Raw genomic sequence first — 12,795 nt, forward strand, 5'->3', positions numbered from 1 at the left:
ATTAACTGATCTATTTCTTTGGCACTGTCTCTCATTTTCAACTGTAATATATTTGTCCTCTAGGCAGTTTAGGATAAACGGGGTGCTTTTTGATATAAAGTGTTAAAAGTCAATATCTTAAAATACTGCATCAGCCAGTGTAGAGTACAGTACAATTAATTTGAGAAGTGAGAGGTGTAGTTTAAACCCTGTTTCAAGGACAAGAGTGTATATTGTGCAGTGAGTCCACAAAAATACTATTTTCAACCAGTATATTTGTCAGTATCAACATCTAAAAATCCTTAAAACAAAATGCATATTAAGCCTTTTTAAATAATGCATGTGCATTTGTATAATTCCATTTAGGTGAAGTTTATGTTAAATTTAGAGAGGTTTATGCTGTAAATAAATAAAAAAATCCAGGATTTTTAGAAGTACATCTATAGTGGTGAATGGAAACTACAACAAATATAACTTTTGTCTTTTCATTTGCTCCAATAGCAAAAAAAAAAAAAAAAAAAAATTCCATGATAGCGTTCTATGACTTAAAAAAAGATATTGAGAGATTGATTATTGGTCAAAAGACAGGGGATTTGGCAAATTTCCCTCAGCCCTCAAAATACTCACGCACGTTTTTGTTTTGTTTTTTTAATCTTCTTTTTTTTTTTGACAAGGTCATATAACACAAAGTATAGCGTTATAATTGTACATTAAATTATTTAAACGTACAGTATGGCATTTTTCGCCACTAGGGGTCGCTAACCTATTTACAATAACAAAGGCGTAGATTGATGACGCAACATTTGCTAAGAATTATGGATCTTGTCGTCAACGTCAAGCCGACCGATCTAATAATGTTTATGGATGACTGAATACATCGATGTTTTTATCATGACTGTGATATGAAGCAGGTCGGGATTGCTAAGAGACAGCTATCAGCTCCACACGCGACGCGAGTCCCGCGGATATAAAAGGAATATGGACATTTCATTCTACCGAAATACACGCAGAATTACTACTCACAGGTCAGTTTATTAGACAAATTAAACTTGTGAGGTAACGCAGCGCTGTTTCACTTGGTCTAACATTACACTAGCACACTAAACTGCATTTAAATGTGTTGAAATGTATGTGTTAGTCTGTCTGTAAACTAGATCAACATTAGAATAACATACAGATCATATTCTGACATTTTATCATTGTTGAACTATAAAACATTGATTAGTTTTATGTAAATGTGCTCACCTGTTTAATAAAGTACATGTAGAAGCGGTCGAAGTCTCGGACGTGGAGCTCTCGTTTATATACTGTCTATGGGAGCTCTCGGCATCTCGAAAACACAGCACTGATATTGATTCTCGTTTTAGTTCTCCTTTTTTTTTATCCAAAGTCTGCTTGCCATGGTCCATAATGTTTGAACGAAACAACAACAGCGTGCAAATAGACATTGCGAACTACAAAGTTGTCCGCGTCAGTCGCTTTGGTTACTATCAGACGGCTCTGGTTCATAGCTCTGGTTGCCATGGCAGCACGAGCGGAAACCAGGGACAACGCGGATATGACGCCATTGGCGGCGACAAAACGGAAATAAAGAAACGGGACGTTTCTCGAATTAAATTACAAATTTCTCCTGGTTTGAAAGTTGTTGGAAACAGTCGGGATAAGGTAAGTACACAACTAAAAAAAATATATAACAGAGATATAGTGATTTTTGCTATTTTTAAAGCATAAAAAAAGTTACATATTGTGCCTTTAAAATGCATCATCACAATCTGTGAAAAGGGTCCAACTTTTTTTTTTTTCTTAAAATAAATTATAATAAATATAATATAATAAATAATAAAATTAAAGAAAAATAATAAGTTCATATAAATACATTTTATTCTTAAAATAATTAAAAAAAATAATGCAGTAAGTAGCCAGCAGTCTAACAGCTTGTGCATTTATCATTTTGAACTGTACTCAATGTGCCCTGCAATATTTCTTAACATTATATTCATGACTGTTTATTTTTATAACCCCTTATATTTATCGTTTGTTATTTACTGTCGCATCTGGAGTGACCTGCCACTGTTCCCAGCTGCGAGCATCATTCGCTTTGTTATATGTTGCACCTTGACTATATTATATTTCATTGACTTTCTTATTCATCCATTTTCGTTACGTGGCCTGACATGGAGCTTCAGGAAAATGCTCAGTCCATAAAACACAAAGGCTGTCTGCGTGTGACCTATAGAAAAAACCTAACCAAACAAACAACGGCATACTCCCATTTAATATTATGAATGCTCCTATTTTCAACAAACACAAAGCTTTCATTTCATCTCCTTGCAGGGAAGCGATTTCACATTATGGGTTGTATATAATATGCCTTGAAGACTCTTCATTTGTATTGATCTAACAGTTTGTGGTAACAAATACCATTAAAACTTTAATGACAAGAATTGATTGCTTCTTCTGTCTTCACTTTTGTTCAGAAAAACTGTAATCAGCTCTCTTTGATGGCTTTAAACCACCACCATATTGTGGGACATAAACATTATCGCTTTGTAATACAAATGATCAGCAGCGCAAAAATGGCAGTTCTCCAACACCGTGTCCTCAGTGGAGGGTTATATGGGAACTCTGCATGTCTAATTCTCAGTAGCGAAAAGCAATTTACAGCAAAAACAGCCAAAAGGCCAAGGATGACTTTTCCAACCTCCTTAACGGCCATCCAGCATCCACTTTTTCTCTTCCACACCCTTGACCTTTACTCCCTCATTCTGACTGTCTTCTGTCCCCATTAAACTGAGTGGCACATCTCCCAAAGGGCATTAAGGCTTTTAAACATCACGTTACAGTATCCTCACAAATCCAGGTCTGCGGCATCAAAACGACCAATGACAATATCTCTGGTACGTATGGAACTGTAATCCATCTGCATTGCTTTAACTTTAGCCATGTCTTTTGATTTGATTTTGTGGGTGCATGTTAAGAGGTAGCACATACCCAGCCATTTCCCGTCTCTATGTTTCCAGTGCGTATCATATGGAAACGTCAGCAGGGACCAGAACCTTTAAGTTCTTCAGTGGTGCTCCATTAGCGTGGGTTGGACTTTCGTACATACTGTATACATATGTCAAGAGCCTGTGTGAGTATTTATACATGCACGGTGTTATTTACAGCTGCAGGGCCGCTGCCTGCACTTATGAATCTTTGCCGTCCCAGACGCTGGCTCTCAGGCAAACAGCTACCAGCTGTACTCAACCTCTCCCCTTTGGTTTTCAAGTGACCTTTGCTTTGCCCCCTTTTAAAAAGCAGTCACTGAAATAGCAAATAGGCAAGATGCTTAATTTAGAACTTGCCTCATGGCATGAAATTAATAGGGACAAGGAAACAACTTGTTGGAATGCAGTAACAGCACGTATTTAGGCTTTTTGTTATGCAGAAGGCAACAAATAATGAGTCCCGTGTGGAAATTAGTTCACTTTGCAATCAGGCAAGGGAATACTCTGTCTGTGGAGGTATGAGTCAAAGGCCTCTTGAAAAATAACTGAAAATGTGTGCATAGCCGCTTTCCGACCGGAGGAACTTTTTCACAGTTCCTAGAACTATTGGCTAAAGTACCCGGATGTCGGCGTGTTCGCACCGCAGGAACTAGGAACGATTTTAGTTCTAGGAACTCCATTTGGAGGAACTAATTTAGGTCCTACTTCAGAGTAGGATCTAAACCAGCACTATAGGAACTACCCGTGACTTTAGTGTAACTTACGCTGATTGACCGAACGCACGCGGAACACCAGCACCCGCCATTTTTAAAACAGCTAGAATGTAAACAAAAAGGTTATAGCCTATATATTTACTCCAGAAACTAACTATACAAACATGGAAAACAGTGATAGATGGGTCTCTAAACCTTTATGCTGAAGAGAAAATCCAACGCAACTTTGAGGGGACCAAGTCAAAAATGATTATGTTTATCTGCCCAGCTAGCAACACTGGACATCAACCTTTTTAATAACCTTTTAATAACCTTTTTCATATACTGTCTACTTTCTATAACAGCTCTATCTAATAACATATTAAACAGTACTGTTAGACAGATCGCTAACTAATAAACACAGAGAATGCGAGCATTATTTGCTCTGGTGTTCTCAGCGCCGCCAAAATAAAGGTCCGTCGCGCCGTCAAAATAAAAGTCGCCGTGCTTGTGTCACTCCCTTACCCCTCCTACCAGTTCCTATGGTCACTTGACCAGTGCGAACGCAAACAGCAAAACCGAGTTTGGGGGAGAGTAGTTAATAGAACTGTTTAGAAGTGGACAGTTCCTAGAACTAAGTTCCTGTAACTACTTTAGCCAGCAGCCATATCACCCTGTAGCCCAAGACTGGTTGCCCACTGAAGCTAAGCAGGGCTGAGCCTGGTTAGTACCTGGATGGGAGACCTCCTGAGAAAACCAGGTTGCTGCTGGAAGAGGTGTTAGTGAGGCCAGCAGGGGGTGCTCACCCTGTGGTCTGTGTGGGTCCTAATGCCCCAGTATAGTGACGGGGAAACTATACTGCCAAAAGAGCACCGTCCTTCGGATGAGACGTTAAACTGAGGTCCTGACTCTCTGTGGTCATTAAAAATCCCAGGATGTCCTTCGAAAGAGTAGGGGTGTAACCCCGGCATCCTGGCCAAATTTGCCCAGTGGCCTCTGTCCATCATGGCCTCCTAATCCTCCCCATATATACTGATTGGCTTCATCACTGTCTCCTCTCCACCAGTAAGCTGGTGTGTGGTGGGCGTTCTGGCGCAATATGGCTGCCGTCGCATCATCCAGGTGGATGCTGCACATTGGTGGTGGTTGAGGAGATTCCCCCCTTCTATGTAAAGCGCTTTGAGTGTCGAGAAAAGCGCTATATAAATGTAACGAATTATTATTATTATTATTATTTACTTGGTCGGAAAGCGGATTATGTGGCACATTCATAATCAATGTAATCAATGTAATATAATTTTTTACATCATGAAAATGTGCTTTCAACATACTTATGCTAATCAGGCTCTACTAAAGGGACTGGAAATGTAATAACTAAAACAATAAAAAATATTATTATCAATCAATTTTAATTAATGTGCATAACTCATTTGCATACTATTTTTTTATTTCATGTGTAGTACCTGCAAAGATTAATAAACTAAAAACCTCCTCTCCCTCCTTCCTCAACTCTAATAGCTGACAACTTTGCCAGATGCTTCATAAATAAAACAACAACCATCAGTGGCCAATTCTCGACATCACAAACTGACAAACGCATCTTAACAGCAATCACACACATTCTCCCCTCCTTCTCTCCGCTCTCAGAGGCAGACGTCTCCAAACTCATCCTTTCCAATCACCCTACTAACAGTCCACTTGATCCTATCCCCGTCATCCCCTTCAAGCCATTTCTTCTTCAGCTGGTACCTTTCCCACAGCATTTAAGCAGGCTCGGTTAACCCCTTTATAACCCCACTCTAAATCCAGCACTTTTAGAAAACTACATACTTTGGTACATACTTGGTTGAATTCCTTCTTCCATTCAACCAAGTCTACCTTTCACACAGAACAACCTCCTGACCTGGAAAACAACCAGTCTGGCTTTAAAAGCGGCCACTCAACCGAGACTGCTTTGCTCTCGATTATAGAAGCTCTGAGCCTGGCAAGAGTAGCTTCCAAATCATCAGTGCTCATCTTGCTGGATCAGTCTGCTGCTTTTGACAGGGTTAACCACCAGATTCTCCTGTCAACCCTCATGACAATGCGGGCATCTCAGGAACTGCACTCCAGTGGTTCAAGTTTTCAGGGTCCTTCAGTGTGTCTTGTGTCTACTAGGGGTGCCTCATGGCTCAGTGCTTGGACCACTTCTTTTCTCCATCTACATGAAATCACTAGGATCTGTCATTCAGAAACATGGCATTTCCTCTCACTGCTATGCTGATGACGCACAACTCGACCTCTCATTCCAGCCAGATGCTCTGACGGTTGCTGCTTGCATCACAGTGTGCCCGACAGACAAATTTTAGACAGGATGAAGGACCACCACCTATAACTCAACCTTGCAAAGACAGACTGCTTGTGATCTCGGCCAACCCAACACTTCATCACAACTTCTCCATTCATCTTGGTTCATCATCCATAACTCCTTCCAGGACAGCCAGGAACCTTGATAATCTGAAATCACCTGTGTGTAAGAATAAAATCATCAGAAAAAAGATACAATCTCTTATTTTGACAAGGTGCTGTGGGTTGATCAATATTAATTTACACATCAGCCTTCGCCTCCCCAGAAAATTCTCTCACTGCTCCAGACAGAGTGCGTGACAATTTTGCAAACACAGTAAAGGCAAAATTCTTGATATTTGGAGCAAAAGTGCAAAACATGTTTCAAATATCATTCACAGCCCAAACATTTAATCAGGTCCAAATGGCTGCTTTTTTATCAGCAAGACAGTCTTATAGCCAAACAAAGTGCACAGAGCATACTGATGCCGCTCTTTGTATTGTCTGAGCCGCTCTAATCTGATGCTGAACTTCCCTTTTTATTATGGATGTCATTCCGCATCACCTGTCTTTGTTTTATGGGTCTGGTTGGAGCTCTTTTTAAAGAGCCAATGGCGTGGGCGTACCACGCACCTGTCAGCTCATTTTAGTGCGCAGCGCGCGCTCTCCAGCTCGACCGAGAGCTGCTGTGTTTATCCTTAGCTTATTATTGTCAGTCCGACAGGCCGTCCCTGCGGAGCTGCTGTCAGACCACCGGGGACCGTGTGTGACGCATACAGCCCACGCTCTAAAGGCCCTCTTCAGACAAACCTTAATCTAACTGTACCTGCACCAGGAGGAGGCAGTCGGAGCTTCACGACATGAGTGAACTGATTTTAAAATAATTTCCACCTCCTTATATGAAAGGAACATCTCTCTCTCTGTCTTTACTGTCAGTCTGCGATTCTCATTCTGCCCTGCCTTCCATTTACCTTGAAATCTGAAAGCCCCTCATCCCTCTGTCTGCAAGATTCTCATTTCAGTATCCGAAACCCTTTTAGTCTCATGTTATGAGTCCTAGTTCATTATGGTAATGTATTTTGAGTCATAAAGTAGAAGTGGTTATGAAATCGAAGAAACTTAAATGTTTTTGTTTAACGTACCTCCAAAGGAAACTGGGTCAGACTTCAGAAGAACCATAACATCATGTGTAATGATCCCGAGAAAATTCAGGTTAGCTTTAAACGAAACAAACCAAGTATTTAACAATTATGCGTTATTAATGAAAATTTCAAATGGGGTCAGTAAATGGACATTTATAAATTAACCAATCTGCCAGGAGGCATTTTAATTATTTGACAAACTTTTAGGATTTTTTAGGATATCACAGGTAACAAATGCACTGGATTTCATCTGTTTCAAGTTTCATAAATATGCATATTAATGCATGTTTTACTTTTTTTTTTTTTTTTTTTTTTGAACCAGAGGCAACTAACAGATGCATGTTACATCAACACTTCTTGTTTTTATTCTTCCACAACAATTTTAAATTGTTAAAACAACAATTTTCAAAGTCTGTTGAAGCTAGGCTCTATATATATATATATATATATTTTTTTTTTTTTTTTTTTTATATATTATTATTATTTTTGTATCTGTCTGCAACCTTTAGAATCACACTGTCACACCTGATTCCATTTATCAATCATGCAGACTTAAATACGCTGTAAACTTTACTTCCAGGCCACCAATCCATCTACTCCTCCCCTGACGTTTAAAAAGGATCCTTCAAAGTTCAGCTCTTTAGCCCAGGGCTTTCAGGCAGTTTTGCAAGCTCTCACTAATGCATCCCTAGTTTTCACCCTTAGCTCCACACGGATTTCCCAATACACAAGCCAACTGGAATACTGGTGGAATTTTGTGTTTACCCCCTAACCAAGCCCTAGGGTCTGTTTAACACCCTCTTATTAGACCCAAACGGCTTTAAAACTCCGGCTGAAAGTGAGCATTTATCACTTTAATGAGTACATTTAGCTGTCACTATTAAGGGACAGATCATGAATGCCAAAGAATTCCCTTTCCCAGTGAAGTGCCTGTGTTCCACTTAAGTGAAGGGAACTCACAGATGACAGAATACAATAGTCAGATTATGAAAAAAAAAAAAGGCTCCATAGAGAAATTGATTATCAATATCAATAAACCTGTGTTGGTTTGATTTGTGATTAAACAAAAATAATGATAATTGATGTTATCATATCATAAAGGTGTATATAAATTATACTAATAGAATTCTGTATGTATAATATTATTTTAACTAAATATTTAATTAAATATTATTTTAACTAAATTAATTTTTTAACTAAAATTATTTTAACTAAATAATATTTAAAGATTTACCGCAATATATTTTATTGTTGTAAAATGAATTGTCATTATATAAAACAATATTATTTAAAACACATTAAATGTTTAATTTCAATAACTATTTATATGTTTTTTTATACAATGCTTAGAATCAGTGATTATAATTCAATACTTTTATGATTTGATAATTATAATTGATAACCACATTAGCATAATTTATCAAGCTTTATTTTTGTTTGTAATAAAATCAATGACATTAACAGCATATCACACAAACAAGATCAAATCAAGCAGGTTTAAGACCTTTTAAGGATAAAAAGACGCCAACTGTGTTAGAAAAAAAGAAGAAAAGAACCAATTAAAGTTCCAGCATTCTATCTTAAGACAAATGTCATATTCCTTTAATTTGGTGCCCTTTTTGGAGCCAACAGAGGCCATGATGTTTGAAGAGGCAGGAACAGTCCTGATGAGACGAGAAGCAATTATACAGCGCTTTCTCAACGCTCGAGAGGTAGCAGCCGCGGGCCTGTCACACTTCACCGTCATGCAGAAAATTGGCCATGCTCAAGCTGTAAACTCTGGGAACAAATTTAACCATATCAGGTCAGGTATTCCTCAGGTGTGGTCCAGCTGTTCTATGGCCAAACAAGTGGATAAGCTTGAGTTGTAGTTCTTGAGCTCTGCTCTGGGATATAGACACAGGCCACAGACCAAAAACAAAGGATCCAATACCAACTCCTTATCAAAGATATTACTCATTTCGGATAATTGATATGTAGAAGAATGACATATTGCATTTCTAAGTCTGGAAGAGTAAAACAATGTAGTCATAAGCAGCTAAAAAGTCAATAATAATCACTTCTTTCAGTTTTTAATCAGTGTTCTTTTCCACAAAAAATCCTATATCCTTAAATATCATTTTAACTGAGACGCAGAAACCCTGCGCATCGAGAGCGCATATTGACCGCAAAGGGGGATCTCGCGAGCACCCTTCTGAACCTAAAATGACAAAGGGGACACCCCACTGTAACAGTTACTTTCAGTTAGTTTCTGTTTTCATGGACTTTTAGTTTATTTTCAGTCACATGTGTTCCTTTGTTCAGTTTCCCGCCATTCTTTAGTTGTCATGGAGATTCATTTAATCTGCACAGGTGTTAATCATCATTACCCTTGTTTGCTTTGTATTTAAGTTGCAGTCTTTTCGGTTCCCAGTAGTCCGGTCAAATGCATTTACAGACTTACAATGGCAACCATGTGCGTGTCCGTTAAAGGGTTAGTTCACCAAAAAATGAAATCACTTACCCTCATGTTGTTGCAAACCTGACTTTAGTTCATCTTCAGATTTTTTTTTGGTCCCACTTTATATTAAGCGGCTTTAAGTACTATGTACTTACATCTAAAAATAAGTACAATGTACTTATTGTGTTCATGTTGTATTGTAAAACACTTTTGCTGCTATTGAGGTGCGATACGGGTACGGTTAGGGACAGGTGTGGTGGTATGGGTAGGTTTAAGGGTGTGTTAAGGTGTAAGGAAAGGGTCAACCGTGTAATTACAAAATATAAGTACAATGTAAAAACATGGATGTATAAGTCCATTGTATCAAATTATTAATTTCAATGTAAGTAGTACTTAAAGCCTCTTAATAAAGGGGGACCTTAATGAATTCTGAGAGCTTTCTATCCTTCCATTGACAGCCTACACAACTACCAATTTCAAGTCCCAGAAAGGTAGTAAAGACATCATAAAAGTAATCCATGTGGGTTTTACTTCAATTTTATGAAGCGATGTGAGTGCTTTGTTTGCAGAAACCAAGGCAGAAACCGCACTGTGAGAATTTCTAATTTCCGCTCTGAACATTTTTTGTTGCCGACCTGTTTGAGGGTTTTCAGTCATGCACTTTCTTGGTTGCCGATGTGAGAGAGTCCTGCGCCTCTGACCTGACCGCAGAATGTCAATGTCGTGTTTGGTCAAGTATTTATAATAAGGCTGGAGGAATAGAAAGCTCTCAGATTTCATTAAAAGATCTTCATTTGTTCAAGTCTTACGGGTTTGGAACAACATGAGGGTGAGTAAATGATGACAGACAGAATGTTCATTTTTGGGTGAACTATCCCTTTAAGTCCACAAGACTGTACGGACCGGTGCCCCATTTGTCATTTTAGATTTCAGAAGGGTGCTCGCGAACGCCCCCGATGCAGACTTTTGCCGAGCCCACACTGAGACTTCAACCCGACAGTCAAAGCGGCAGTCTAGTACGTCATAAAAGTGCAGACTCAGAGGAAGATCGCGAGGGTTTAGGGATCCATTTGGGACAGGGTCACTAATGCAACTCAACCAGGCCTTGCCTCCCCTTTTTTTTGCATATACCTTGGCTGAGAATTATTTAAATGAGGGATATCAACTATAATAATCAAGGCAATTCAGGGCATTAAGACAATCACTCCCTTTGGAGTGGACTTTGGGATTCGCAGACCTTTTCATGCTCAAACGGCAACATTACACACTAAAGAAAGGATATGTAAAAAAGAAGGACTGGACACAAAGACATTACGTATTGTTCTCCATATGCTAAAGCTCTCAGATGGCAGGAAGCTGTGATCTACAGTAAATTAGTTCTGGGCAGTAGTGTGTTCGAGCCGTATTATAAATACATGACCAAACACGACATTGACATTCTGCGGTCAGGTCAGAGGCGCAGGACTCTCACACATCGCCAACCAAGAAAGTGCATGACTGAAAACCCTCAAACAGGTCAGCACCAAAAAATGTTCAGAGCGGAAATTGGAAATTCTCCCAGTGCGGTTTCTGCCTTGGTTGAGACGGGCATCCGAGTGGGATCAGAGATCAAAGTGTGCTTGGCTGAACTACATATCTGAGTGGATGTCAGGCGATGTATTGGTTGCACTGATTTTATGTATACCGACGAACCTCTGCATTTGTTAAAAAGAACACAGAGATAACTTCTGCTGGATGGTTTTATTTTGTTGAGTTTTTAATGCAGGAATAGTTACAAGACTATATACAAAAAAAGTTGACTTTCTTAAACATTATTTTTATCTTATTTTCCAGTAAAACAAAAATAGCCTATCTAAACATCCTTTCTCGAAAAAAAAAAAAAAACTTAGGCTACACGAGAAGCAGAATGTATTTTGAATGAACAATTTTGAAAATTGTGTTTTGCCTGTTTTAAGCATAAACTTTTAAGATTTAATATGGTGAGAAAATGCACAATTTTTGTTAGATTTAATAGGGTAAGAAAAATAAACTTACCTCAAGAAATGAATGTCTTATCGTTCGCTTATCATGTACATTTAACTTGTTTTAAGGATGTTTAAATATTTTCACTGGAACACAAGACAAAATACTGGATTAAGAAAATGATTTGTGCAATGAAGTTTTTCAAACACTATTTACAAGAACAACTTTTACAATATTCATTTAATTTCCACTTCCAGAGGGGCCATTTTACAGGATAGCAGTTTTTCCATAGATTTTAAATTATGCATGTAATAAGCATAATTTGATTAGCATGAAAAAGTATGCATAAAATTAATAACATGAACAAAATGCATAATCACACTAGGCTAGGTAGAGTTCCTTTTTGTTAGGAAATTGTAGAAATATACATTCTATAATATTAAATCTCAAAGGTGGCACTTTGCAATTGCATGTGATTTTTCATTTCGCTACATACAAAAAAAAAATTTCAATCCAAAATAATAATAATAATATTTTGAATTAAAGAAAGTAAAGCCTAGCCCAAGATGAATCTCAAACAAATGAACAACAAATTTACAAAAAAATAATAATCTACTTATAGTCTACTTTTTAATACATTTCATTTTTACACTATACAAATGGTCAACAACCCCAGAGACCTGCTTGTATCTTACAAAATACATATAATCACAACTTCACCATTATGAAATATGGCTCAGCTGTGCTGGATATTAATACATCTAACACAACCTGACCTTCGCAAACCCTCATCAGATCTGTGTCCACTCCGGGCTCCTTCATTTAACATTGGCTGGCGAGCACAAACGGTAATCACAAACCGCTGATTGCAGCAAAGAGACGGGAGAAGCAATCAGAGGGAAATCGCTCATTATCATGCGATCACTCAATTCTGGAAATCCAAAGGCACAAGCGATGCAGATTTTTACGCCGTATCACTAGAGGCAGCAAGAGGATTGTGACACGGAACAGACATATTGTAATGCAAATGTCAATCACCTTGAAAATGGATTGTTTCAGATAAAGGATTGTTTGACAGCTTCCGAAGGCCTGGATGTTTTGATTGGATGACTTCTGTTTGACCAAAGACACGAGACGATAAGAGAAGCAAACACTTGACGCCGCAAATAAACTCAACAAGCGAAATTATCTCGCAACTTGCAAGAGAAATTATAGAAGCTTGTTTCCACCACTGAATAAAAATTATAAAGGTAATTGCGACTTTT

Source organism: Scardinius erythrophthalmus, assembly GCF_964197995.2.
Source record: "Scardinius erythrophthalmus genome assembly, chromosome: 17".
Taxonomy (NCBI): Eukaryota; Metazoa; Chordata; class Actinopteri; order Cypriniformes; family Leuciscidae; genus Scardinius; species Scardinius erythrophthalmus.